This window comes from Tinamus guttatus, unplaced genomic scaffold (assembly GCF_059628265.1).
Source record: "Tinamus guttatus ecotype Peru unplaced genomic scaffold, ASM5962826v1 Tinamus_guttatus_pri_ptg000187l, whole genome shotgun sequence".
In the NCBI taxonomy this organism is placed as follows: domain Eukaryota; kingdom Metazoa; phylum Chordata; class Aves; order Tinamiformes; family Tinamidae; genus Tinamus; species Tinamus guttatus.
In genome coordinates this window covers 986,738-1,012,818 of record NW_028288721.1, presented here as the reverse complement: position 1 = coordinate 1,012,818, position 26,081 = coordinate 986,738, and the positions used below count along the sequence as shown (strand labels likewise).

General features: G+C 54.9%; 1 pseudogene; it reads left to right on the top strand.

Moving 5' to 3' along the window:
- The first annotated feature begins 1,903 nt into the window (after positions 1-1,903).
- Positions 1,904-2,885, top strand: LOC148594925 (olfactory receptor 4E1-like; annotated as a pseudogene).
- Positions 2,886-26,081: the final 23,196 nt, after the last annotated feature.

Below are 26,081 nucleotides of genomic sequence, written 5' to 3'. Positions count from 1 at the left end.
TTTTATTCTCTTTTTCAAAAAAGTAATAGTAATAATAAAAATTAAAGCAAATACTTTCTGTTCTGTTGTCAGACTCACTAGTTCCTTTGGCTAGAAGAATTTACAGATGCTGATAAAAAGGAAGAAATTTATTTACCCATTTTCACTTTTTACACCAAAAATTACTTTTTCTTTTATGGAGAGAAAAGACTTCATTTCAGCTCATTCAAGTCACAACCATTCTTTTTCCGGATACTACTGGAGACTACGTAAGCTCATTTTTCCTACTCTTTTTCACTTTGGGTTTCTTGCAGAGAGAAGGGGCTGAGACATTGACTAGAAAGAAAATAACACTTTGATTTGGTTGATTTTCAGTTGTTTTTGTAAGATCTTTAGTGCAGGAGAAAAAAAAAAAAAGCATATGATTAGAGACATCAGCATCTATCTCTCAGCAGACTCGAAGAAACAGAGGAGCATCCGTGCATGTCCTTGGCATCTTTAAAGCCCTACGAAAATGTCAGTCGCGGGAGTTGTAGCAGAGTAAACTACCAATGTAATTTCACACTTAACAGGCTTGTGGCTCCACTGGTAACAGCTGTCGACCACTTTTGGGGTATTCAGCCATTTCTGGAGCATCTACCTGCTGTTAAAAATGTAGCGATCATCCAGGTGCTTGGTTAGACCTGCGCTCAGAAGCTCAGCATTAGCTGCAGCAAGGAAAACACAGTACCGTTGATTTCCAAATACAAGAACCCTGGGTTCATACTCAGACATGGCTTTAGTTTAGCAAAGTGGGGAATTTTGACATGTCCTGCCACTTCCCACATCATTGTTTTTGTTGTTTGACTGTCTTGAACCATACATTGTAAACAAGCTTCTCCTTTGTTGGACAGGGTTCCGATTTGATGTCCTCCTATTTCTCTGCTATTTGGAAGATGAGAATTTGTGTTTGTGTATTTTTGATTATTTTGCCAGTGTTTCCAAATTTTCATTTCAGAATGAAAATAAATAGGCAGGAATAGTGAAATACAAAATGGGGATAGATATTCAAGCTCTGAATTTGTGACTGCTGATTCCTCATAAATATGCCAGATATCAAGCCGCTAAGGTTCCTGACTGAGTGAAACACAGGTGAATCTGTCCTCCTCGAACAAGTTCACAACCGGGAAGGTGAAATCCACACACAGCTGAATTTGCAGAGCGCTCTCCATCAGGGAAAGAAAGTGTCATAGCATTCTCAGAGTCTGTGATGGGAGTTCTTCTTTAGGGAAGAGGTTAGAAACTCAGACAAGATTTAGCAAATAGTAGCAACAAGTATGTAGGGCTTTCAAATGATCTTGCAGTTGTCTAAACCTGTAATCTGTGAGATCTATGAAGAAGTTGTCAGCTGAGATCTCTGAAGCCTGTTCAGATGTCATCTCACTAAACGGCAATGACCAACACAGAAGTTTTCCACTAAGCATTTGCTTTCCTCTACAATGAAGGAAGAGAAATATCTATAGGCACAGATTCATGCATTTCATGTCTGATAATTGCAGAAAGTAGCTTAAAGTAGACTCCTGAAATCAGGAAAGATGGTTCATGAGATTTATTCTGCCAGGAGGCAAATCCTTCTGCTTACTGATAGCTCCTGAATAATTCAGAGAAATAGATCAGCTTGCACTGCATTGTCTGGAAACGGAAGAAGTCCAGGTATCTCACTTGAAAGCCTGTTCTGGTACTCACTGTGCTCCAAACTTGAATACTTCTGCTAATATTAGGCATCGCCTTTTGGGTGAGACTACTAGGCTCCACCCTGTTTTGTCTTTTGTTCCTCCGTACAGCTCAAATTTGTAAGGCTGCCATCATGTTCTTTCCTCTCATACCATCAATTTAATTCTCCTTTCACTGTGTCCTTTCTCCTAGGTGCAACACAGCAGAAGACATGGTGTGGCAGAATCACACTAGGGTGAGTGATTTTTTCCTCTCAGGCCTCACCACCAACCATGCTGTAGAGCTGGCCCTCTTCATCTTCTTCATGATGATCTATGTGCTGATTATTTTGGGCAACAGTCTCATCATCTTCACAATTACGCATGATCAGTGTCTGCACACTCCCATGTACTTCTTCCTCAGTAACCTCTCTGTCATTGACATCTGCCACTCCTCGGTGGTGATTCCCAGGATGCTAGCTGACTTCCTGGCAGACAAGAAGAGCATCTTCTTTGAGGAGTGCATGGCACAGATGTTCTTCCTCCACCTCTTTGCCTGCACAGAGATTTTTCTCCTCACCATCATGGCCTATGATCGCTACCTAGCCATCTGCAATCCCATGCATTATGGCACCATCATGAGCCGGAAGATGTGCCTCCAGCTGGCCACAGTCATGTGGATGGGAGGGCTGATACATCCTGTAGCCTTCACTGTCCTGACTCTCAACCTCCCATACTGTGGTCCCAGTGCCATCGACAACTTCTTTTGTGATGTCCCCTTGGTCATTAAGTTGGCCTGCACAAACACCCATGTCTTAGAAATGCTGATTATCTCCAACTCAGGCCTCATCTCTGTGGTCTGCTTCCTGGTGCTAGTGACTTCCTATGTGGTCATCTTGGTCTCACTGAGGAACCATCTCTCGGAAGGGCAGCACAAAGCACAAAGTGAGCCACCTGTGCGGCTCACTTGACAGTTGTGACAATGTTCCTAGGACACTGCATTTTCATCTATCTCAGGCCAGCCAAGAGTTTAGCGGCAGACAAAGTGGTGTCAATCTTCTTCACTGCCATCACCCCTCTGATGAATCCCATTATCTATACTTTAAGGAATGAAGATATGCAAAATGCTTTGAGAAAGCTATGCAGGCGACAGATTGATTGCCAAGACAAGTGACACAAGTGACACTGCTGGAGGTGACCGTGAGGATTCCAATCCCTGGGTATTGTCTGTGCCTATCCCCTTCACACAGGGTATTCTCCGGTCATTAATCTTCAGCTTTTGCCTTCTCTGCACCCAGAACATGGACTTGAAATCAAACAATGATATTAGGTTCAATGACATCTTATCTTAATCCTATCTTCTTCTTTTTATCAAGAACAGAAATTAATCATAGATGCATTTATGGCGTTGAACGTACTTTGGAGGCCACACTAGCTTCTGCCCCCTCCCAGCTTGTTTTCAACTGTATTTCTTGCAGCATATTAAAGCATTTTGTACCTGAGTGAGAGATTCCCCTTGCTTGGCGCTTCTACTAAATCTATGTCATTGAACGAGTGGTGGAGGGGGTGAGTGACACAATGCACATCAGTCGTGTGAAAGAGATAGTAATTGGTTTTATTGATGTGGACAATGGTTTCATGAGATTCTGTGGCAAGGTCACTTATTATTTACTGCATGGGGTACAAGATGATACACAGAATTACCAAGGAGACCCTCGCAACTCAGGAGCCTGCTGATCAGACCCCATACCTTCAAAGAGCTCACACTCTACCTGTGCTTGATGGAGATCACTCCCTGCCCTGCCATCATGTTATTCACACTCTTTCTCTGCCTCTGCCATACTATCATATAAATTACAACTCGAATAGTTAGTTCCTCTAAGACCTGCTGTAAATATTTCACTGTTTTTTTTTTCTTCATAAACATGCAGCACACATACAAATTAATAATGACGGGGATCAGCGTCGTCTGTGTTTTCTGTTAGGAGGGCACATATAATGATCTTTCTGCCAGCAGGAGGGCAGGTACAAAGTCTGTGCATGCTGCAGGTGGCTGCATCCCCACTATGGCCATTAGGGACAAAACTGGCCTTTGAGAGCCAGCATGACCCAAGGAAGAGAAGCAACGTAGGAAGTCACTATGAGGTCAGCTCATGTCCATGGGCCCAAAGCAGGTAGTGAAGTAGTGAAGCTCCAGACCCAGGAGGGGAGGAGGGGTTCACAGGTCTGTGGAGGTGATACTCTTTCTGGGAAGGAGTGTGCACTTCGTGCCTACCCCATCTTCCCCTCTTCTACCCTTGGGTCCCTGACAAGGGGGCCTTGAGGTTGGAAGGGAAGTGAGCCTCTCCTTCATTCTCCATGGGGTGGCACTGGAGTCCAGTCCCCCAGCATCAGGGAAGATGGGGAAGGGCAGAGCTCCAACCAGCTACCTCACCATTGCCAAGTAATAGGGAACAGAGATGATCCCCAGGATGCTCAGGCCTGTAAGATCAGTGGGCTCCTCCACAGCTTCCCAATGTAGACAGCCAGTAGGTTCTCCGCAGTGTCCTGGTGGGCAGAGGCAGCACAAGGATCTGCTCTGGGGTAGGTCTGGGCTGGAGCCCTGGGCAGGAAAGGGTTCGGAAGGGCAGTGACAGGCCTCCACAGAGAGCAGGTCTGTTCCCCTCCAGGCCAGAGCAGGTGAAGGGCCTCAGCACATTGACTGCACTGCAGAGTGCTGTGCGGAGCACATGAGCCCGGGCCCTCGTCCAGACAGCCCACAGGACATTGTGTGCCAGAGGGCAGATACTGTGTGAAGTTGGAGCCCTGCTCCGGCATCTCAGGTGCAGTCCTCTAGGACAATATGGGTTGCTGGGAGTGGTCTGACATACAAAATCCTGCAGTAGGGTGATGTAGAGCAGGTAATGGGGAGGAATGTTCCTGCAGTGTTCCTTTGCCTTTTTCAGGATACAGTATTCAATTGCCAATGGATGGGTTTTCACTGGCTCCAGAATCACCACACTGAATGTGTGAAGTTCACATCTGGGTGGTGGCAAGCCAAGCACTACAGCAGAGGAGGGTCCTTGTAGTTAAGGCTCTTCTCCACATTAAAGGCTAATTCCTCGTGATTTCTGCAATTTAGAGATTTTGGATTTGTGAGGCAGAGAAGAGACCCAGGTTCACCTAAACATGTCTCTTCATCCCTCCCTTGCTTCAGATGGAAAAGGGGCCAGATGACTGCTGAAAGGATTTAGTGGGGTGCTGCTAGGTGGAGGAAGGAGAGAGAAGGTAATGATGCTGCAGGTGGCTTGGGAGAATTTGGCTTTGCAAAAAAATTTCTGGCACAATCTGTGAATGTTTTTTGTTGCTGTTGTTGTTTTTTGCTTGTACATAGTTTTGTATATAGTTCTGTGAGGAGGACCACATTTGGTCCTCAAGGAACCCCAGATCAGCAACAGAATTTTTACCCAAGATCAACGTGCCAGTAGCCCAAGGGGCAAATCTGTTCTTCATGGCCTGCAAAAGTGCTGCATTTTGATCTACTGCACTATGCCTCCTAGAGACTCACAGCAGTCTTCACTGCATAGCCTGGCAAGTTCCTCCATTTCCCAGATGTCTGAGCATTGTATAGGGAAAGGAGAATAGAAAATCCTATACAACTGTTCACCATCACCCTCTGGGGGTGGACATCCAGCCAGTCTTTCACAAAGGGAAGAGAATGGGTGTCTAAGCAATGAGCTGCCAGGTTCTCAAGGAGAAGGCACCCTGTGAGAGCTAAAAGCAGGCAGTAAGGAGTGTGCTGTGATGCTGATGAGGAGGTGCTCTGTGTTGGGGAGCAGAGCATGAGGAACTAGAGGTAGGACCGTGAGGACAGCAAGGACTCCCAGAAGGTGTCCGAGAGAGAGCAGATGTATTGGGGAGGTAAGGCAGCTTGAGGTAATGATGCTGCGAGTGGCATGAGGCCTGGGAGAGCCCCTAGTGGAGAGACTAGCAGGAAGGCCCCTAGGCCAAAACGAAACATGAGGCAGAACCCCTAAATTAGGCCTTGCCTCCTGCCTTTCCTCTCTTTCTGAACACCATAGTCACAGTGCTGTGCACAAGGAGCCATCTCTGCCCTCTCTCCCAAATTCTTCTCCTATGAACTGAAGCCAATCCCTACTGTTCCTTGCGTGCCTTGAGGTACTGGACTCTGTTAGGCCCTCCGTCGCAGGACAAACATATGCTCTAGGGACCCATGCAAGGCTCTAACTAAAACCTGAGCACAAAATGCAATGGCAAGCCTGAGATACCATGTCAAAGCTTTCCCTGATGCCACAAAGGCCAAACTGCATCCATGCTTGAAGCCTTGGGACAAAGTGGTTCCTTAAGAGCCTCTAAGCATGCTGGTGTCTTTTAGGCAAATCTGGAAGGACTTTCGGAGGTGCCCCGGCCATCCTTAAACACTAGCTGGTGGCCAAACGGCGAGATAAGGCGAGACACCAAACACAACGAGTACGTAGGTATCAATGTCCAACCTCCCTGCACATACAGGGTCACCTAGAGCACGTTGCACAGGACTGCATCCAACCAGGTTTTGAAGATCTCCAGAGAAGGAGAATCCACAACCTCTCTGGGCAGCCTGTTCCAGCGCATTGTCACTCTCACCGTTAAGAAATTTTTCCTTAAGTTCCCGTGGCACTTTTGATGCTTCAGTTTCCGGCCATTTCCTCTAGTTCTGTCGGTGGCCACCACTGAAAAGAGGCCAGCACCATCCTCCTCACTGCCTCCCTTGAGGTACTTCTAGACACTGCTCAGGTCCCCTCTCAGCCTTCTCTTCTCAAGGCTGAACAGGCCCAGCTCCCTCAGCCTCTCCTCATAGGGCAGATGTTCCAGGCCCCTCATCATCCTTGTGGCCCTGTGCTGGACTCTCTCCAGCAGCTCCACATCCTTCTTGTGCTGTGGGGCCCAGAACTGGACACAATACTCCAGATGTGGCCTCACCAGGGCTGAGTAGAAAGGCAGGATCACCTCCCTCGACCTGCTGGAGATGCTCTTCTTAATGCACCCCAGGATGTCATTGGCCTTCTTGGCCACGAGGGCACATTGCTGCCTCATGGTCCATCATAGAAGGCTATCAGGTTAGGCAAGCAAGATTTCCCCTTGGTGAATCCATGCTGATTACTCTTGAGCACCTTCTTATCCTCCATGTGCCTGGAGACAACGGCCAGTATGAGCCATTCCATCACTTTTGCAGGGACGGAGGTGAGGCTGACTGGCCTGTAGTTGCCTGGGTCCTCCTTCTTGCCTTTTTTGAAGACTGGCGTGACATTGGCCTTCTTCCAGTCTTCCGGCACCTCCCCCGTTCTCCAGGATCTTTCAAAGATGATGGAGAGCGGCTTAGCTATGACCTCTGCCAGCTCACGCAGCACTCTGGGGTGCATCCCATCAGGGCCCATGGATTTGTGGGTATCGAGGTTCCTTAGGTGCTCTCTGACCCAATCTTCCTCTACCCAGGGCAAGTCTTCCTCCCCACCGGCTTCTTCTCTTGTCCCTAGGACCTGGGGCTCTAATGGGCTGCCCTTGGTAAACACCGAAGCAAAGAAGGCATTGAGCAACTCTGCTTTTTCTGTGTTATTTGTAACCAGGGTGCCCATCCCGTCCGCCAGCGGACCCACGTTTTCCCTGATTTTCCTTTTGCTGTTAATGTATGTGAAGAAATTTTTCTTGTTATTTTTAACGTCCCTTGCCAGATTGCGTTTCAACCGCGCCTTTGCTTTCCTTGTCACATCTCTGCATTCCCTGACTACATTCCTGTATTTCTCCCAGGGGACCTGTCCTTTTTTCCACATTCTGTATACCGCTGCCTTCTGCTTGAGCATTGCCACAAGCTCCCTGCTCATCCACACAGGTCTCCTGCCCCCTCTGCCTGACTTCTTACACACAGGGATGCACTGTTGCTGGGCGTGGAAGAAGTGCTGCTTGAAAACTAACCAGCTCTCTTGGGCCCCCCTACCTTCTAGGGCTCTAGCCCATGGGATTCTTCCGAGCAGGTCTCTGAAGAGACTAAAGTTGGCCCTCCTGAAGTCCATCGTCGCAAGGGTACTTACAGCCCTGCCTCCTCCTCATTGGATCCTGAACTCCGCCAACTCATGGTCACTGCAGCTGAGGCTACCCCTCACCTTAACACCTCCTGCTAGGCCCTCCCTATTTGATAACACGAGGTCCAGTAGCCCACCTCTGCTTGTCGGCTCCTCCACAACCTGCGTCAAAAAGTTATCGTCGACACTCTGCAGGAACCTCCAGGACTGCTTATGCCTGGCTGTGTTGTCCTTCCAGTTGATGTCGGGGTAGTTGAAGTCCCCCATGAGAACCAGGGCCTGTGACCGTGAGACAATATCCAGCTGCCTATAGAAGGCCTCATCAACCTCCTCGTCTTGGTCAGGTGGCCTGTAGCAGACACCCACCACAGTGACTCCCACAATAGCCTGCCCTCTAATCCTTACCCACAAGTTCTCAATCTGATATCCAGATGAGCCCACCAAGAAGATCTTTCTCCCTTCCTGTTGGCAGATGATTGTGCAGCAGAGTGCACGTGCCCTAAGACATGCATGCCCTCCATTCAGAGCAGTTGCGCAGCCAGTTGCAAGCAAGGGAAGGAGACTGGTGCCCTGCACGGAACGGGGACCTGTTACCTCGGTGTGTAGCCACACAAATCCTGCGGTGCTCGGGCACAGGCATTTTGGGCCCTCTCTCTGCACAATGCACGAGCTCTCCCTGTCTCACAGAGGGAGGAGATGCTGCTGGCTGGAACCAGGTGCTACGTCAAGGAAGTCAAGCAGTGTCAGTGCTGCTTCCCCTTGCCACCATAGCCGGGCTGGGAGTGTGCACCCTGTGCTTTGCAGGGGCTGCCACAAGCAGGCAATGCCCTCCACAGCTGGGGGAACACACAGAGCTCCCCCCGCGCAAGCCCCCACACAGAGAGCTCTTTCTTGGGAAGGACCTTCTCTGGAGTCTTCTGCTGCAAGTGTTGCAGCAAGTTGGGCTCTCTTGCCCTGACCTGCCCCCACTTTCATCTCTCTGCCACTCCCATGTCTTTCTCACCTAGTCCTGGAAATTGCGCCTGCTGGAGCACTGACATTGTTTGACTTCCTTGCAGACGACATCCAAATCGAGCCACTGAACTACCAGCTCTTGTCCCTGGTGCCGTCCTTGCCACGGCGTGTGGTGGAAGCCTGTGTGGAAGAGACCATCCACTTATTCTCTTTCCACTTGGAGAACAAGCAGAATGTGGCCTTTGCCTTCCGGGACATTGGTGTGCTGAGTCGCCAGGGAGACACGCTCTGCATGATGTTTTACGCCAGCTGCATCCAACGGCTGGGGAGAAGGGCAAGCCTCTTTGCGGCCCTTCGCAGTGTAAGTTGCTCAGCTTCCCAGGCCTACTTCCATTGCTTTGGGAAGCCTCCGTGGCCATCCTCCATGTGGCGGGCTACACAAACACCTTCCGCAGTGCGTGGCCCCCACCAAATTCCCCACTCCCAAGGAAAACACTCCTTGTCTTCCTGGATGCCTGTCTCTACTAAATGCTTGGCATGGCTATTGAGCACTTGCAAGTCTTTGCGGTGGAGCATCTCCACTCCACAACTAGGGCTAATGTGCATGGCAGAGGACTCAGAAGAGGGATTTGCAGCGACAGGCTCCTCCTGTAGCAGGACGAGGGGCTGCTGCCTTTGTCAGCAGGCAGGGAGCTGCCTCAGAAACCTCCCAACGGGCCCGGGCTGCCTTGCAGGTCCCTTGGGCAGCGGATCCTGCTGAGCCAAGCGGAAACATCGTTACTCCTGGCACCAGGTCTAGCCGAGTGCACGTGTTCCCGAGGTGAGTGCGTTTCCTCTGCAGCCCTTAGCTTTGCTGACAGGGCCGGCCCCTAGATGCTGCTCGCACTCTGCACTGCCCATGCTCACTGCTCTCAAGAATTTAAGCCACGTCCTCTGCCTTTGGACAGACACTGGCAAAAACCCTCCAAGAAGCAGATGGCAGGCAAGGTGTTCTCCGACAACAGGGAGGAGCATTAGTGCCAGCAAGAGGCCAGGGGCAGACAGCCCCCTTTCTTCAAACCTGCCTTGTCTTCTGCTTTCCAGGTTTCAGCTTGTGGAGGAAGGCAGCCCAGAAGCCAAGGCTGCTTCTGCTGCCCCTCCACGCACGCAGAAGAAGCCTGAGGTGCCCCAGTGTCCCAGGGCCAAGAGAGGTAAGGCCAAAGCTGCCGGCCTGCGGGGCATGTTGGTTCCCTGTCCCCCCACGCTGCCTCACAGCAGCCACCTGGAAAGGTGCTGCTCAGCAGGCTCTGCTCAAGAGCTTCCTGCCTTCCTCCTTGCAGAGTGGCAGCCTAGAAAGCTCCTGCGGCAGCGCAAGGAGCTGTGTCTGCCCATGCTGCCAAGCTGGGGGGCAGGCAGGAGGCGGCAAGGCCCCGAGAAGCAGCCTGCTGCCAGGTGAGAGCCTTGGCGGAGGCGGAAGGGACGAGGGCTGCGCTTGTTTGGACCTCTGCACCAGAGCGGGCCCCTTTGCACATGCTGGGCCTAGGGCCTCCAGAAGGCTCCCGACACATGCCCCACTTAAGGCTGTTCTCCTGCTGGAAGGCCAGCATGTAGCACTTTGCATGGGAGCCTCCCATGGCCTTAACTTTCCTCCAGTGTCAGGACGTTTTGGGGAGCCAAATGGAAATGCCTAGTGCAGGAGTGTTTATCCAGGAAGGAGTCCCTCGAGACTGCAGGGAATCCCATCCTTTTCCTTGTGGGATAAAATGCCCCCTGTCCTAAACCTCTTGCCTCTCATGGTGTCTTCTCAGCAACTTGATCAAACAAGCGGGGCACATGAAGGACCCTTTGGGGCAGAAGGAGGGGAAAGTGGAGCACCGCCCGCATCCTCCGGCTGCTCCTCGGACTTCTGCTGCCCGTGCTGCTCCCAGGGCTGCCTCACAGGTGTGTGATGGGATGTCGCGGAAAGGGCCCTGAGCGCGGGCTCCCTACCACCCCCAGTGGCCTCTTTGAGATGACTCCTGCAATGATGCAAATTGTCTCCACACTTGCAAGACTCTGGCTACTCATATAACTTCTGCAACACCTCTTCTGGGGTTTTGTTAATTGCAGAAATGGGTGGGTTTGCCCTCGAAAGCATTGGAAAGATCCCGGTGCATCTTTCGTCCCTGATCAGTTAGGGCAGCAGAGAGCCATATTCCCACTGTGCTGACACAGGACAAGGAGCCAGGGGGGCTCAGGGCAGTGGTGGAAGAGAGGGAGAAGAGCAACAGCCAACAATTCCCCAATGTCCCAGTGTGGACCCTGCTTGAAAAGAGACCCTATGGGATGCCTTTGACAGCCCTCAGAACAGGGTGCATCATCCAGGAAGCCAGCTTTTGTAGCCCGTTGCATCAGCTGCTTGTATAGCCTGAGCACGGCTCTGGAAGGCTTAGGTGCCTCCTCTATGAATGGGCTAGTGCTCTCTCCCCCGTTCTCTCCTCCCTGCTGAAACCATTTCTTCTTCTTGCTCTTGCAATACAGATCCGAGTGCTGAAGCCTGCACGCCACCCTGAGCAGCACTGTTCCCCAGACAGAGGGGTGCCCCCTGACAAGTGAGTGTGCCCTGGCACGCCAGCTGCCAGGCAGGGCCTGGCACCATGGTGGCTCCCGACCCTGTGCAGGTGCTGGCACTCAGCTGCTGAGCACGGTAGACGACAGGCCCTCCTTTGAGCTGGTGGGGATGTGCAGGGGCTGAGGAGAGAAGAAGCCCCAAGGGGCCCCCAGGGAGCAGCAGCAGGACTTTGTTGATCCTTTGCAGGTATCTCTCGCCACGAGCAAAGCAGACCTTGCAGCTCGTGGAATCCTACAAAGTCCTCCGGGATCGCTGGAGGGAGCAGCCTGCGTCACTGCGGGCAACGCTGCAGCGACCACCCCTCGGGAACGAACTGGCCCCGTTCTTGCTGGACTCATTCCGCCCTCTCTTCAGCTTCCCACAACAAAGCTGCCGTGGTTCTTCGGCCTCTGTGCATGTCTCTTGCTTATGGATTCAGGCCCAGAGGGCAGCCTGACATCCTCCAAAAGCCACATTGTCCTGATGAGGGGCAGGATGTTCTCTCCTTCCAGCAGCCTGGAACACAGGAATAAGGAGCCAGGAAAAGGAGACAGAGGAGAGGATGAGGGCAGCTTTGGCCCAAAGCGCGCTCTCCTGAGATACCCCAGGGCAAGAAAAGGACCCTACACTCTGCAAAGCTCCAGCCCCAGCTGCGCTTCAGCTGTGAGTGCATTTTGTGCACACTGAGGCCTTGTGCTAGTTTGCCCATGAGCCAGGCCACAAAATGTGCTGTGGGAAAGAGGACGGGCTCTGCCCCCATCCCCTGCAGCCCCTGCCCTGGCCTGCTGGCTCCAGGCTCCCTGCTCTTGGAGCCCTGGGCTCCAACCTGGGGTTCTATTTTCTTCCCAGTTAAGAGCTTCCCATCTACAAAGCCATTGTGTGGCACCAGCCCACACAGCCTAGGAGCCTACACAGACAACCTTGCTCCATTTTGTGTAGCTAAAACTACTGCTCTTAACTCTCCTACTTGGGCACTCCCTTCACTTTCTTCTATTACTTCTTCACCAGTGGTAATATTTAATGCAACAGTATTTTATAGCCATTTACCATTTAAACTTTTTGCCGAAGCATCTCTAAACCACATGTTTTCTGTCGGTCTTCCATTGATGACCGATGGTACATTCAGAATTGATGAAGGTTTAAGAGCTTGTCCCAATGCTAATGGATCTGTTTTTACAGGCATTTGTGATTTGGGAACCTTAGTATGGCCTTCAGTTAGGTGCATATTTTCTGCAACTCCTGATAGGTAGGCATACCATTTTGTGGTAGTGGGGTGTTGTGCAATTCCTTCTGGGGGAGCAGTCCCCTTTAGGATTGCTTCTAGTAAATGAAACGGTCCTCTAGTTTGCACAGGTTGTCTTTGATGTGTTTTCTCAATCTGTTTAACTGCTCAGACTTTTTCTCCCATTCAGAATGTTGTAGTTCCCTTTCTTTAAACGCAGTCAAGCTAAACAATAAATATCTTTTTGTTCCATCAGGGCTAGCCTCTAAGTAAGTTACAGTAAGTAACAGTAAGTTACTGTACCTCAGTAACAGTAAGTTATTTACTGTAACTTACTGTAAGTAGCATGTTCAGGGAAACCCCATTCAGCTGTAAGAGGGTTGTGGGGGTGTTCTGGTCCCAGTGACTGAAATGTTTCTAGTTCCCCACTGGGAGTTTTGACTGTCTCTTTGTGTTCTAATTCCAAGGTTTGTCTTTCCTTAAGAGCGAATATAATGGACGGGCAATGATAGAAAATCCAGGTAGGTGCCTTCTCCACTATCCTAAAGTTCCCATCTATTGTTGTAATTCTTTCCTTGATTGGGGCATTTGCAGCTCTTCAATTTTTCTTAAGGTATCTGCAGGAATCCCTTCACTGCCAGCTATCCACCAAGTCCCTAGGAATTTTAGCTCTTTGCTTGGTCCCTGGCATTCCTCAGGTGGTACCTCAATGTCAGCCTCAAGTAGGATTTGCCATACTGCTGCGGCTACTTTCCCAACCTTTTGGGGAAAATCACCCCCAATTAGGATGCCATCTATGTACTGGCATATGCATTGGCATATGTATATGCATTATAAAATATAAATGGTCACATACTACTCTACCAGAAGCAATAACTGAAGGAAATGCTATTGCAGACAAATTGATGATGGCAGCAGTACTGCCGCGCAGTTTGGAGCAAGCCCGATTATCTCACCACTTCTTTTATCAAAATGCCTCTTCCTTATGTAAACAAGTTGCTCTGTCCAGAGAACAAGCCACAGAAATTGTCTGTGCATGCCCTGATTGTCAATGTATTACACCAGTATCATCATACAAAGGAGTGAACCCTCAATGTTTACAAGCTAATGAATTTTGGCAGAGTGATGTTACACATATATCAACATTTGGCTGTCTGGGTTATGTGCATGTTAGTGTGGATACCTTCCCAGGGTTTCTGGTAGCCACTGCACATACTGCAGAAAAGACACGTGATGTGAAACGCCTCTGGTTAACAGGTTTTGCCACTATGGACATTCTGAAAGGAATTCAAGCTGATACTGGTCCTGCTTATGTTTCACAAACAGCTTCTGTCTTCCTACAAGACTGTGGTATACAGCACGTTACAGGTATACCGCATTCCCCCACTGGACAAGGCATTACTGAACGTGTCCATGGGACTCTCAAGGCTATGTTAAATAAACAAAAAAAGAGGAAATCCTATGGACAGTGTTACCCCACAGGAACAGTTAGACAAAGCATTATATGTGCTTAGTGTTTTGAATCCTTCTGATCATCTGTTATTTACACCAGCAGCTGACCGACAATTCGAGATGGTGTCTGCAGTTGTGCCCCCATCAAAGGGATGGTATAAAGAATTGGGAGAACCACCAGGGAGAGGCTCCATAGAACTAATAACATGGGGAAGGGGATATGTGTGTGTTCTCCTTCCCACAGGTGCTCGCTGGTTACCAGCAAAAGATGCAAAGCTTCAACTGGCGACAGAGCAGTCACAGCCATGGAAGAATTCCAGCCAAGTCCAGGAGTCAAAAACCATTGAGCTGTCGGAGTGAATCATGAATCATTTGTAAACATTTGGTGCAGCAGGGAATAGATGTAGTGATGTTTGCAATTCTATGCTTTTATGTATATTGATCTTAACCTATATAATTAAGAGTTTATGTTTCTATGTACTTTGATCTTCACCTATATCCTCTCTATATATAACCTATATATGTTCACTTTATTCATCAATGTCCTGGATGAAGGCACAGACTGCTCCTTCAGCAAGTTTGCTGATGATACTAAACTGGGAAAAGTAGCTGATACCCCAGAGGGCCGCGCTGCCATCCAGAGGGACCTGGACAACCGGGCCGTGAAAAGCCTCATGCAATTCAACAAGGCCAAGTGCAAGGTTCTGCACCTGGGGAGGAATAAGCCCAGACACCAGTACAGGCTGGGGACTGACCTTCTGGAGGGTAGCTCTGCGGAGAAAGACCTGGGTGTCATGGTGGACAACAAGTTGACCATGAGGCAGCATTTGCCCTCGTAGCCAAGAAGGCCAATGGGGTCCTGAGGTGCCTTAAGAAGAGCGTCTCCAGCAGGTCGAGGGAAGTGATCCTGCCCCTCTACTCAGCCCTAGTGACGCCGCATCCGGAGTATTGTGTCCAGTTCTGGGTTACACAGTCTAAGAGGGATGTGGAACTGCTGGACAGAGTCCAGCGCAGGGCTACGAGGATGATGATCAGGGGCCTGGAACATCTGCCCTATGAGGAGAGGCTGAGGGAGCTGGGCCTGTTCAGCCTGGAGAGGAGAAGGCTGAAAGGGGATCTGAGCAGTGTCTGTCAGTACCTCAAGGGAGGGAGTGAGGAGGATGGTGCTGGTCTCTTTTCAGTGGTGGCCACCGACAGAACTAGAGGAAACAGCCAGAAACTAAAGCATTAAAACTTCCACAGGAACTTAAGGAAAAAATTCTTAACAGTGAGGGTGACAGAGCACTGGAACAGGCTGCCCAGAGAGGCTGTGGAGTCGCCTTCTCTGGAGATCTTCAAAACCTGCTTGGACGCAGCCCTGTGCCATGTGCTCTAGGTGACCATGCGTGTGCAGGGGGGTTGGACTAGATGATCTCTAGAGGTCCCTTCCAACCTTAAGCATTCTGTGATTCTGTGATTCTATGTAAGGGGAAAGCTGGAGGGTGGGAGAGGCTTCACTGACTGCTGCGAGGAGTAGCAAGTGGTCAGGTTATTGGCTGCAGCCTGCTGCAGAGAGCGCGTACCCATCTCCTCTAAGAGGGGGACCCCAATCCCTTCACAACCTGCGTTTGCTGCTGCTTGGTTTGCCAAAGAAAAGACACGACACACGGTGAAGAGACAGGAACGTTTCTTTAATGAGGCCTGTGCACAGAGCAGCCTGGCGTCAGGACGTGGCCGAGCACCAGCAGCACAGACTGACACCTTGCAGAGGGCAGTGCAGCCTCTCCCACGCTCTCCTCAGGCGGTTGCACAGGCCTTCCTGGGCGCCCATGGATGCAGCCCCCTTCCCTGCAGCTCTCAGGATCAGCATGGTTTGGGTGGCCAGGGAGGAGATGGATGGGCTACTGTCCTCCTGCAAGCCTTTCAGGGCTGACGGGGGAAGCACGAGCTCAGATGAAGCCCCCATATCCCCGCGGGCCCCAGGCCTCTCCTCCTAACACCACCAGTCCCACCCAGCTCTTGCCACAGCCAGGATGGAGCCAGGGGCTCTAATGGATTAGCTGGCAGCTGCTGCCCAGGAATGTGCCCAAGGTGCCTGAAATCTCTCTCTACTCTCCCCACACCACCCCTGCTCCGCTCCTCTCTCCTCACCTACACAGGGATGGGAGCTCCTTGGACAGGGTCTCTCTTTGTCCCCCCAGCCCCGTGTGACCCCCCGCTTGCCCTCACTCACTCTCACAGATGACCTCCACCGTCTCCTTGCTCTGCTCCCTGCTGCGCTGCCCAGCATGCCCTAGGCACACACACAGCGCCCCATAAATCCTGCTCCTCAAAGCTGTTTCCCCCAGTCCTGCCCACCTGGCCAGGCACCCGCCTCCCCTCCAGCAGGGCTCACCCCAGTCCCCTTTCCCCAGTGTAACCCCCAGGGCTCCTGCTGCGAGGGACTCCCACCAGCCCCACTGCTGCAGGCGGAGATGGCTGAGGGTGGCACGGAGCCTCCAGGCGCCCAGGCGCTGCCTCAGGCACGCGGGGCTGCAGCAGTCACAGGGCTGCTTTTGCTGCCAGTGCAGCAGCCGGGGCTGAGGCCAAGCTGTCCCAGAACAGCGATGGAGCCCAGGGCTCGGGACTCACCGAGAAACCTCACGGCCGCCTCGCGCAGGGACTCCTGGCTGCTCTCCAGGTAGGACAGGCTCTGGCGCAGGTATTCGTCCGCCCTCCTCCTGCCCCTGCTCCCGGCCAGCTGGGGAGAGCACAGGGCTCAGCACACAACATCCCCTCGCCGTCCTTCCCCCAGGAGCAGCCGCCTCCCCCTGCCACCACACTCAGGACCCCCCGCAGAGGCCAGGCAGCGCCAAGCCGGCGTTGGAGGCAGCGGAGGGCCGGCTGCTGCCCCGCGTGCTGAGGGGCCCTCCTGCTGCAAGGCCCCGCTGGGACAGGGGCAGCTTCAGCATCCCAGGGCTCAGCAAAGGCAGAGGAGCCTGCAGGAGAGCCCGCGAGGGCTGCTCCTGCACCCGGAGCCACCAGCCACACGCACTGGGCACGGAGGAGGAAAGAGCTTCTCTGGGCTGGGGCTGCGGCCTGGGGACTGTCCTTACCAGGCACTTGCTGATCAGCCAAGTCTGCTGGCTCTGAGCCAAGCGCCTCAGCTCCTTCCACTTGAGGAGCTTGGCGGCACCAAGGAGGGCTTCCTGAGCAGCCTGCACAGGGAAAAAACGGAGAGATGCCACCGCAGCCCATGGGACAAGAGCCTGTGCCCCCCACCGCACTCCTCTTGACAAGACTCAGGGCATTTGCTGGCCCTTCATGGGCAGCAGCAGGGCACTGAATCTGCTTTGGGGTCCTTGGCCCCCCTCGCTGGGCAGAAACATGGAGCAAGCACCACCTCAGCCACCCTGTCCTGAACAGGCAGCACAGCAGAGACTCCCGAGAGCTGATGAGCTGCAGCCAAGGCCAGCGGGAGGCTGAAGGGCTGCAGCCCCAGAGACATCCAGGCAGGACTCAGCCAGGACTACCTCCCACAGCTATTCCCAACGTGGCTACTCGGCTCCCCAGCATGCCCCATTGCTCAGCCGTACCTCGACCACACTGGGGCTCTCATCCTGCAGGTGGAAGAGCAGTGGCAGCGTGCTTGTGTGCACTTGCTGCTTCATCTGCTCCTTTGCAGTGCCCGCTGCTGTCTCCACGAGTTTGCTGAAGAGCTGCATGGAGAGCTTTCGTGTGTGCTCGCGCTCCTGGTGGCAAGGAAGAGAGAACTCCTCAGCCCTGGCACCGCACGTGGCAGCTTCCTTCACAGGCTGCATTGGTGCAATGCAGCCCTGCAGCCAAGACAGCACAGGCAGCACAGGGCAGTATCCCAAGAGCCCCAGGCAGAAAGGCTCCTGGCAGCCTCCCACACACCAGCCAGCCCCACGGCTCTGCCCCCCGCCTTACATCCTCAAAGAGTGGCAGGAGTTTCTCAGCCAGCTCTGGAGCCATGTCCGTGAGTGTTGGTCTCTCCAGGACACAGACCACATGGCTGAGCACGAGAAGGGCCTGGCTGCTCATGTCCCTGTCCTCGTCCTGCAAGTGTCTCATGAGCAGAGGCATCAGGACGTGCATTTTTCTGACCTGTGGGAAGTACAAGTTCAATTTAAAAAAGAAAAGAAAAGAAAAAAAAAAACAGAAATAAAAGGCTACCCTGGCACCTTATTAGACAGCAGCTTCCCTCAGTCTCACACCCTTTCAGACATGGCTTGCTAGGTGCTGGGCTGAGATCTGCAGCCCCCTCAGCTCCCGAGGCCCAGCAAAGTCCAAGCCAGCCTGTTCCCTGGCACCCAGCGCCCAGATCACACAGCTTCCCCCAGTGATGCCCTGCTCACCATCTCCTGTCTGCTGCACAGCACGAGGAGGCTTCTGAGTCCCAGCTTATGCATTACCCTGCTGTGACTCTTCAGGGAAACCACAGAGATTCCCAGGAAGACATCTTCATCTGCCTGAAGGTCACTGCAGGCCATAAGCTGCAATGCACAGCACAGAGAAGGTGGCAATGGCCGCAGCACTGCCTGTGTCGGACACCACTGGATCCCAGCAGTAGCTCACGGCAAGGGCAGCGGGCTCAGAGGAAGGCTGGCCCAAAGGCAGCAGTGACTGCAGGGAGCCCCTGGGACCCCCCTCCCTGCCTGGGGCCTCAGGGCACAGCGCAGGGCACAGCCTTGGCCTGCCCCTCCCCTCCCTGCACCAGCCTCCTGTCCTCATGCTTTGGAGGAGCCCTTCAAAAGAGACGCGACACAAAGGAGGCATCAAATACACGTGGGGACAAGAAGGAGCCCGCTGCAGAGGGGTGAAGGCCGAGGGGACTCATGGCAGATCACCCACTGCCCCACTTGCGCTCGTTGCCCTCCATCCCACTGCTGGGGCTAGCAGAGAGCACTGGAGCTAGAAGCACCCCAGAAGGGCAGTGTCCACAATGAGGCTCACCTCCACTAGGAAAGCCATGGCAGGGATCTCCGTGCAGGGCTCCTCGCCCAAGAGCAGCACTGCCAGCTGTTGGACCAGCAGCAGGCGCAGCGCTCTTGGGCTCTTCCTCATCTCTCTGGCGGAGGGAAGAAGGCTCTGTGAGGCCTGAGCAGCCCAGGCAAAGCTCTCCTGAGCCTGCACCCTCACTTCCTCCCATCACATCCCTTGGGCCACCACGCACAGAACAAAGCCACCTTTGCGTAGAGAACTGGGCACCCCCATGGGCTCTGAGAGTCACCCTGTGCGCAGGGGTGAAATGCTGCGGCAGAGCGGGGAGACAGGGGCTCTCACCTGGCCAGCAAACCCACTCCCTGGTGATGGGTCTCAGCGTGCAGGAGCATATCCCAGCCGCCCTTCCTTGCCATTGCCAGCATCACGTTCTCGTAGCCAGCCCGGCACAGCAGTGCTTTCACGGTCTGCACTGCAAGCCTGTGTGCAGAGAAAACACCCACTCACACTCGCAGCCCTGGCCCTGCCTGCAGCCCTGCCTGCCAGGGACGGCGGGGACGTGATGGAGCACCTCACGGGGCTGCTGCACGTGGACTCCTCCCTTCGGCATTTCCCCCACAATGCGTCCGACTCATGCTGCTCCAGCGCTGCCATGAAAGAGCTTTGGAAGAGCAGCGCCAGCAGGAGCTGGGGGAAGAACGCCCCTAGTACGTGCAGGCAGTGGGGCTGGTGGAGGATCTCCTGGAGCGCACGCGTTGCCTGCAGAAAAAGCCCAGAGACAGCCCTTGCTGCTGACATGTCCCTCCTGTGCTGCTGGAGCTCGGGGGTGAAACTCCTAGCAGTGCCCTGTGCCTTGGGAGAAGCAGGAGGGGCTGCCTGGCCTGCCTGGCCAGAGCAGAGCCATGGCAGCTCCTGGGGCTCGGGTGCCACAAAGCCACCATGAGCCTTCCTGGGCAGTGAGAACATCCCCCTGGAGGGCCACACGTAGCCTGGAGGGCACCCTGGTTCCCCCGACTTGGCCCTGATGACGTTTCTTCTGCCTGGAACCCTAACGTGGCCCTGGCCCCTAGTCCTGTCCCCAGCGCAGGCTGAGCGCGTGCCGCACGAGGCAGGGCCATGCAGAGGCGGAGGGAGACAGCCAGCCGCTCAGGCCAGCTCCGTGTGTCCGGGTGTGCAGAGGGCCCAAAGCAGGCCCAGCAGCCCAGCAAGCTGGCGCTGGCCAGGGCCCTGCCAGCCGTAGCCCCCCTCCCACGCTGGGCCTGTGCATCCCGGTGGAGGCCCCAGCTTGGAGAAGGGCAGCGGGAGCCCTGCCTCTCGCCCGCAGGGGCAAGGGCAGCCCGAGGAGAGAGTGAGGCTTCCTCTACAAACTCACGGCCAGGGAAGAGGCAGCCGAGGCCGCTGCCTCGGGCAGCCGCCAGTCCTGCAGCGCAATGAGCAGCTCCTGCAGCACCGGCTCCGCGGCGCCAGGCCTGGACAGCAGCACCTTCCACATGGCCCCGGCGGCGCTGCGGGCCCAGAGCGCTTTGTCAGCGGCTGCCGCGGCTGCAGCCCCGTGGCCTGCGAGGCCACAACCCTGTCCCTGCCCCTGCCCCGGCCAGCACAGACCTGTCACATGAGGGGCAGCAGCTCAGCAGGCTGGCGACCACCTTGTCTGGGCATGTGCTGCTCAGCAGGAGAAGAGCTCTGTCCAGGCTGAGCCGTGCAGATGCATCTCGCACGGCCAGGATGTTTTCCCATATGTTCTTTACCAGCCTTGGCGCCTGCAGACCACATGGCAAAGTGTGAGGCTGCTGCCGCACTGCAGCCCTTTGCACAGCTCCCGTGTAGAATGCCTGCCCTTGCCACCACTCTGGGCTGGCCACAGAGGCAGTTGGGTGCCTGGTACATGAGCACTCAGGGGAAAAACAAGCCCCCAAGGGGCCTGAACCCCAGCTGTGCCACACGCAGGCTACTCACATGCTCCAAAAGGCACGCGTCATCCATGACGAGCTCGTCCAGCATGTGAGCAGCCGCCTGCGGGTCGTAGTTGCTGCAGGTTCTCATGCCCCGGATGGCTACGAGGATGGCCTCTGCCTTCTCGTCTGGATGGAAGTGTTTCCCAAACATCTAAGGCACAAAAGAAGGCAGCCCTGAGGGAGATGTCACAGCCAGGCTCCCAACTGCGTTGCCTGGCTGAGCAGCGCGTGGCCCTGGAGAGCGACACGGGGCAGTGTTGGCACAGTGAGTCCCTCCGAGCCAGGAGCCAGGGCTCTGCTGGCTTGGGAGACGGCACTGGGATAGGGCTGGGTGCTTGGGGTTAAGGTCTCCACCCGCTGCTCCTGCAGGGAAGCAGAGCTTATGGGATGCAGGAAGGAAGCCCCTGGCTAGTCCTGGCCTAAGGAAAGTGCAAGCCCTCTCCTCAGCCCCACCTGGCAGCCGCCCCTCTCCGCATCCACGTTGCAGGCTGACCCCACAGCTGGAAGTCCCAGCCAGGGAGGTGCTCCTTACCCTGCTCATTTCCCTGGTGTCCTTGGACCGAGAAAGCCTCAAGGTGCCTGCAGTTTCCCACTCCTCTCGGAGCTCTTGCTGCCAGGCACTCTCCTGCGACGGCTCCCGGCCTGCACGGGAAGGGAAACACAGAACACTCAGCATGAAGGCTGCACAGCTGGACATGGCCCACGGAAGGCGTCAGGGACAAATCTCCCCTGGCAGGGGAAAAGGCCCTAGCAGGGAAGAGTGCACAGCAGGACACCCAGGGAGGCGCTGGGCCTATGGCAAGGGGTGGGCGAGGGGAATTGCTTGCAACCACACAGGAGTTCTTACTCTCTCCCTGCAGGAGGAACTCATAGAGGTGCCACAGGGCGTTCGCGGCCTCGTCACTGCGCCCCTCGTCCTTGCAGGCACCGCACAGGGTGAGATGTCCCACCAGCTGCCCCAGGACCGGCACGCTCTTCTCCAAGAAGCTGCCACAGCTGGCACCGCCTACTTGGAAGCATTCCCGGACCTGGGAAAGGGAGGCAGTGCTGACACGAGGCCAGAGGGCAGCGCTCAGGATCAAAGCCCTGGGCCGACGCTCCTTGCAGGCTTGGATCCCAGCTGAGCCAGAGCCTTGGTGGCTTCCCTTGGAGGCAGCCGGGAGCTCCAGGACACGGCTGCACGCTGACAAGGGACAGGCAGTGGCTGCAGCTTGCCTGCACCATAGGCTGCTTACCGACACCAAAGAAGAGCTGGTGAGGAGATCCCCCAGCTTCACAAGGCGTCCCACAGCCCTCTCGTGCACAGCTGCTTGCTGGCACTCGGTGTAGGGCAGTAGGAGCTGCAAGGAGAAAAGCTGCTGCTCTGTCCTGTGTCCCAGAAAATGCCTGGCCACGTCTGTGCCTTGGAGCACCGGCAGAGCCCAGAGAGGGGATCTTGTGTCCAGAGTCCTTTGTGACTGTGGGGCAAATCTCCCAGACAGGCCTGATGTGACAGCAGGAGCCCATGGGGGTTGTAATGAGTGCAGGAGCAGGCTGAGGAGGAGGGGATGCTGGTTGTAGCCAAGGGACACTGGGCTCACACAAGAGAACTGTGGGGATCCCCATTCCCATGAGGGAGCTTGTCCCCTCTCAGCACTGGACTCTCTCCAGCTGCTGCTGGACAACTCCCCCCATCCCACCACAGAGCCTGGAGCTGGCAACTCTGCTCCTGGCAAATAGCAGACCTGCAGGATGGTCTTCATGTCCAGCACGCTGGAGGAAGGGCTGCCAAGCATCAAGGCCTTCAGCATGCTGTCCATGGCGTCCAGCATCTGCAAGGGGACAGAGGGTTGAGGCACTTCTTCCTCAGTGCCCCACAGCTGTCAGAGAGGGCTTTGAATTCCTCTTGGGCCAGCGGGGCATGTAGAGTAGTGCTGAGGGCAGGAGAGCCCTCAGGCCAGGGGAGCTGCTGCTGCTGCTGCACAGGGCACAGCCTGGGGACACTGCCCATGGCCCTGGGGACACTGCCCATGGCCCTGTCCAGGGCAAGGGGGACAGGGCATGGGCGAGGGAGAGGCAAGCGGGGAGCCTGTCCTGAGCCTCACTTCAGCAGCCAGCACCCACCTGGGAGTAGAGAGCAGCATCCAGATGCTCCCTTGGAGGCAGGGAGAAGACGCTGGAGAAGCAGGCTTCCAGCAGGCTCTCCAGCTCGCTCTCCAGCAGCAGCCCAGCTTTGCTGCAAGCAGAGAGAGGGACCTTTCAGTCCGTGGGGCTGGCAGCAGCCAGCAACACCCTTATGTCCTTGGAAGGTGGATGCACCCAGGGCTTGGGAGGCCCATGAGCGATAGCGACGTCAGGTGGGGAGGGAGCCCCATAGAGTCACCTCTTCTCGCCAGCATGCTGTCCAGGGACAGAGGACACAGCTGGCAGGGGGGGCCCAATGATCTCCCCACCTCACCCCTGGGGAAAGGCCCGCACCCATGGGAGAGCTCCAGGGCCCTCTCTGCTCTCCCGGCTCCAACCCTCTCTGTCCCACTGGATGCCAATGAGAGACTCCCGCAGGATGAGGGAAGGCTCCCTGCCAGGACTGGGGCCCTCTGGGGTATCTGCTGGGGAGGCTGTGGCCAAGCCAGGCTCTGGGGCAGCTACCTCATGGCACTGATGCTGAGCATGACTTGCTGCCGCACTGCCGTGCCCAGGTGGTTCCTGGGCTCCTCTTGCAGCAGCACCTGGGGAGCAAAAGCAGGAAGGCTCGTAGGGAGCTGCCAGGGCCCCACAAGTGGCTGTGCCCACCAGCCAGCACCCCACACCTTCCTGCGCTTACACAAGCCCCTTCTGCTTGCAGAGCTGGGCCAGTGCCCTCCCGAGCAGCCCCCGGAGCCCCGCGTGCCCTCACCTCCAGCGCCTCTGCCAGCTGGGATTTGCACTGCCACAGCTCCTGGCGCAGCAGCAGAGCAGGCAGGCTAGGCGAGCAGGACGCTGTGCAGAGGGTGCAGATGCAGGCCAGAAACTGCAGCTTCTCGGCCTCTTCCTGCTGCCAGGAGCAGAGGGACAAGGAGAGAGCGTAAGAGGGGCAGGCACACGGCCAGCAGCACCAGCGCATGGCAGGGGCTGCAGCGACACGTGGGTGCCTGCAAGGGAGCAGCCCCCAGCGCCAGCAGCCCCGTGGGGCCGTCTGAGCGTGGAGCGCCCCGAAGGAGCTGGCAGGAGAGGTCGGGCAGCCCCGAGCGGGACGGCAACAATCACCTTCCCTCCACGCCGGAGAAAGGCGCGCACGTGCTCCAGGGCTTCCTCTGCCTCCTCCATGGGCAGATCCGCACTGGGAGCTGACGGGGAAAGAGAGCGGGCAGAGCTGCAGGGCTGCCCGGAGCGGGCAGGAGGCAGCGGAGCGCTCTGCCCTGCGCACGCTGCTGCCAGCCGCACAGCGAGAGCTCGTGGCCCCCGGCGCGGTCAGCGCTGCCCCCGCACTCACCCGACGGCACCTCCTCGGGCGCACGGCTCGAGTGGGGCTCCAGGTCGCACATGCTCGCTGCAACCGTCCCATCCTCCTCCTCCTCAGCAGCCACCGAGCGGTGGCCGGGGAGTCGCTCCGCCATCCTGGCCGCGTGGCCAAACTCCGCGGAGCTGCCCGGGGGCAACGGGGAAATTCCTGGGTGCTCAGGGGGCTTTTTGGCCAGCACCTTCGCTCCCGTCCTCTCCCGTCGCCGTCGTCCCGAACACTGCGGGCCGAGCCCGCCGGGCCAGGATGTCACAGCAGCGCAGTCACAAAGGGCCCCGCTGTCACCTGAGGCCACCTGTGACCCCGCTGGGGAGGGGCAGCGGGTGTCCCCTCGGGGCGCACACCTGTGGGGTGGCTGCAGCAGGATGGAGAACTTCTTGCCCGGGCACATGCTGCTCGGCAGCAGAAAGGTCCGTGCCCGGCCACACAGACGTGTCCGTGGCAGTGCGGACGTTTCTCCACGCGCGCTGCACCAGCCTTGGCACCTGCAGCCAGGATGGGCTGCTGAGTGTGGGGCTGCCACCAGGCTGCAGCCGTTTGCACAGCTCCCACCGCCAACGGCAGCCCTTGCCACCCCTCTGGGCTGGCCTCGGAGGCTGCTGCGGGCCTGATATTCTGGGCACCAGCTTCAATGTCAAAGTTTCTGAAGCGACAGGTCAAAAAAAAAAAAAAAAGGAAAAAAGGGGTAGGAGTGGATTTTCAATCCTGGCAAAATAATCCAAGAAACTGAAGACCCACCAGCTGACTATTCCATGCATGAGTTGAGAATGCTTTAGAATCATAGAATGCTTAAGGTTGGAAGGGACCTCTAGAGATCATCTAGTACGAACCCCCTGCACACGCAGGGTCACCTAGAGCACATGGCACAGGGCTGCGTCCAAGCGGGTTTTGAAGATCTCCAGAGAAGGAGACTCCACAACCTCTCTGGGCAGCCTGTTCTGAACACAGATAAACAGGCATTTATACTACCTACCTGAGTTCTGCATCCCCAGAAGGACCTGCTGCCTGTGAGTCATAACCACGTTAGTTGGTGCCCTCCTGTATTCAAAATACAGCCAGAGATCAAACACGGCATTCAGGCTGAACAGAGATGCAATTGCAAGTTCTAGAATAAAAAAAAAAAGGTTTTGTAATGCTAGATGATATGACCATGCGTAATAACTTATTTTCAATATCAAAAAACAGCTTTAAAATACATAAACAACTGTTCTTGTAAGTGCCAGTCTGAGGACAGAGGTAAGGCTTCTTCAGGGGTTATTTTATTCAAGAACCAGTTCAGACCTTTCTACATCAAAATTCATTTATGTGGCTAAAACTCATTTATGCCACTATAATGCCTATTTGCCAAAGTGCAAGGTATTTTCCAGGCAGAACACAAACTCTACAAGGAAGTTTCACACTCCATTGCAAGACTCTTCCACCAAACCTTCTGTCCCTCATCTTCACATTTGCCTCACTCCTCCTCCTTTCCATCCTCCAAGAGGATTTGATACAGCTCCTTCGGAGTCTCCTCCATTGAAAGGATCTTTCATTACCTGGAAATTTCACGCAGCCTCACAACAGGGCCGCCAAGAGACTCCTCCCTGTCACTACAGTGAGGAAATTCCCACAGCTTTAACAGGGGTAAAATAAAATAAAATTAAAAGTTCTGCCTTTCTTTTTCCAAGCTGTCTTTAAAACAACTTCCCCAGGAAGAAAACAGAAGCACGAAATAGTCCCCTCTCCCCAAACTCATTGACGGGCAGTGACAATAAACCAGAGAGGCCAGAAGGGGATATTGTAGTATGTGCTGAGAAGTTTTC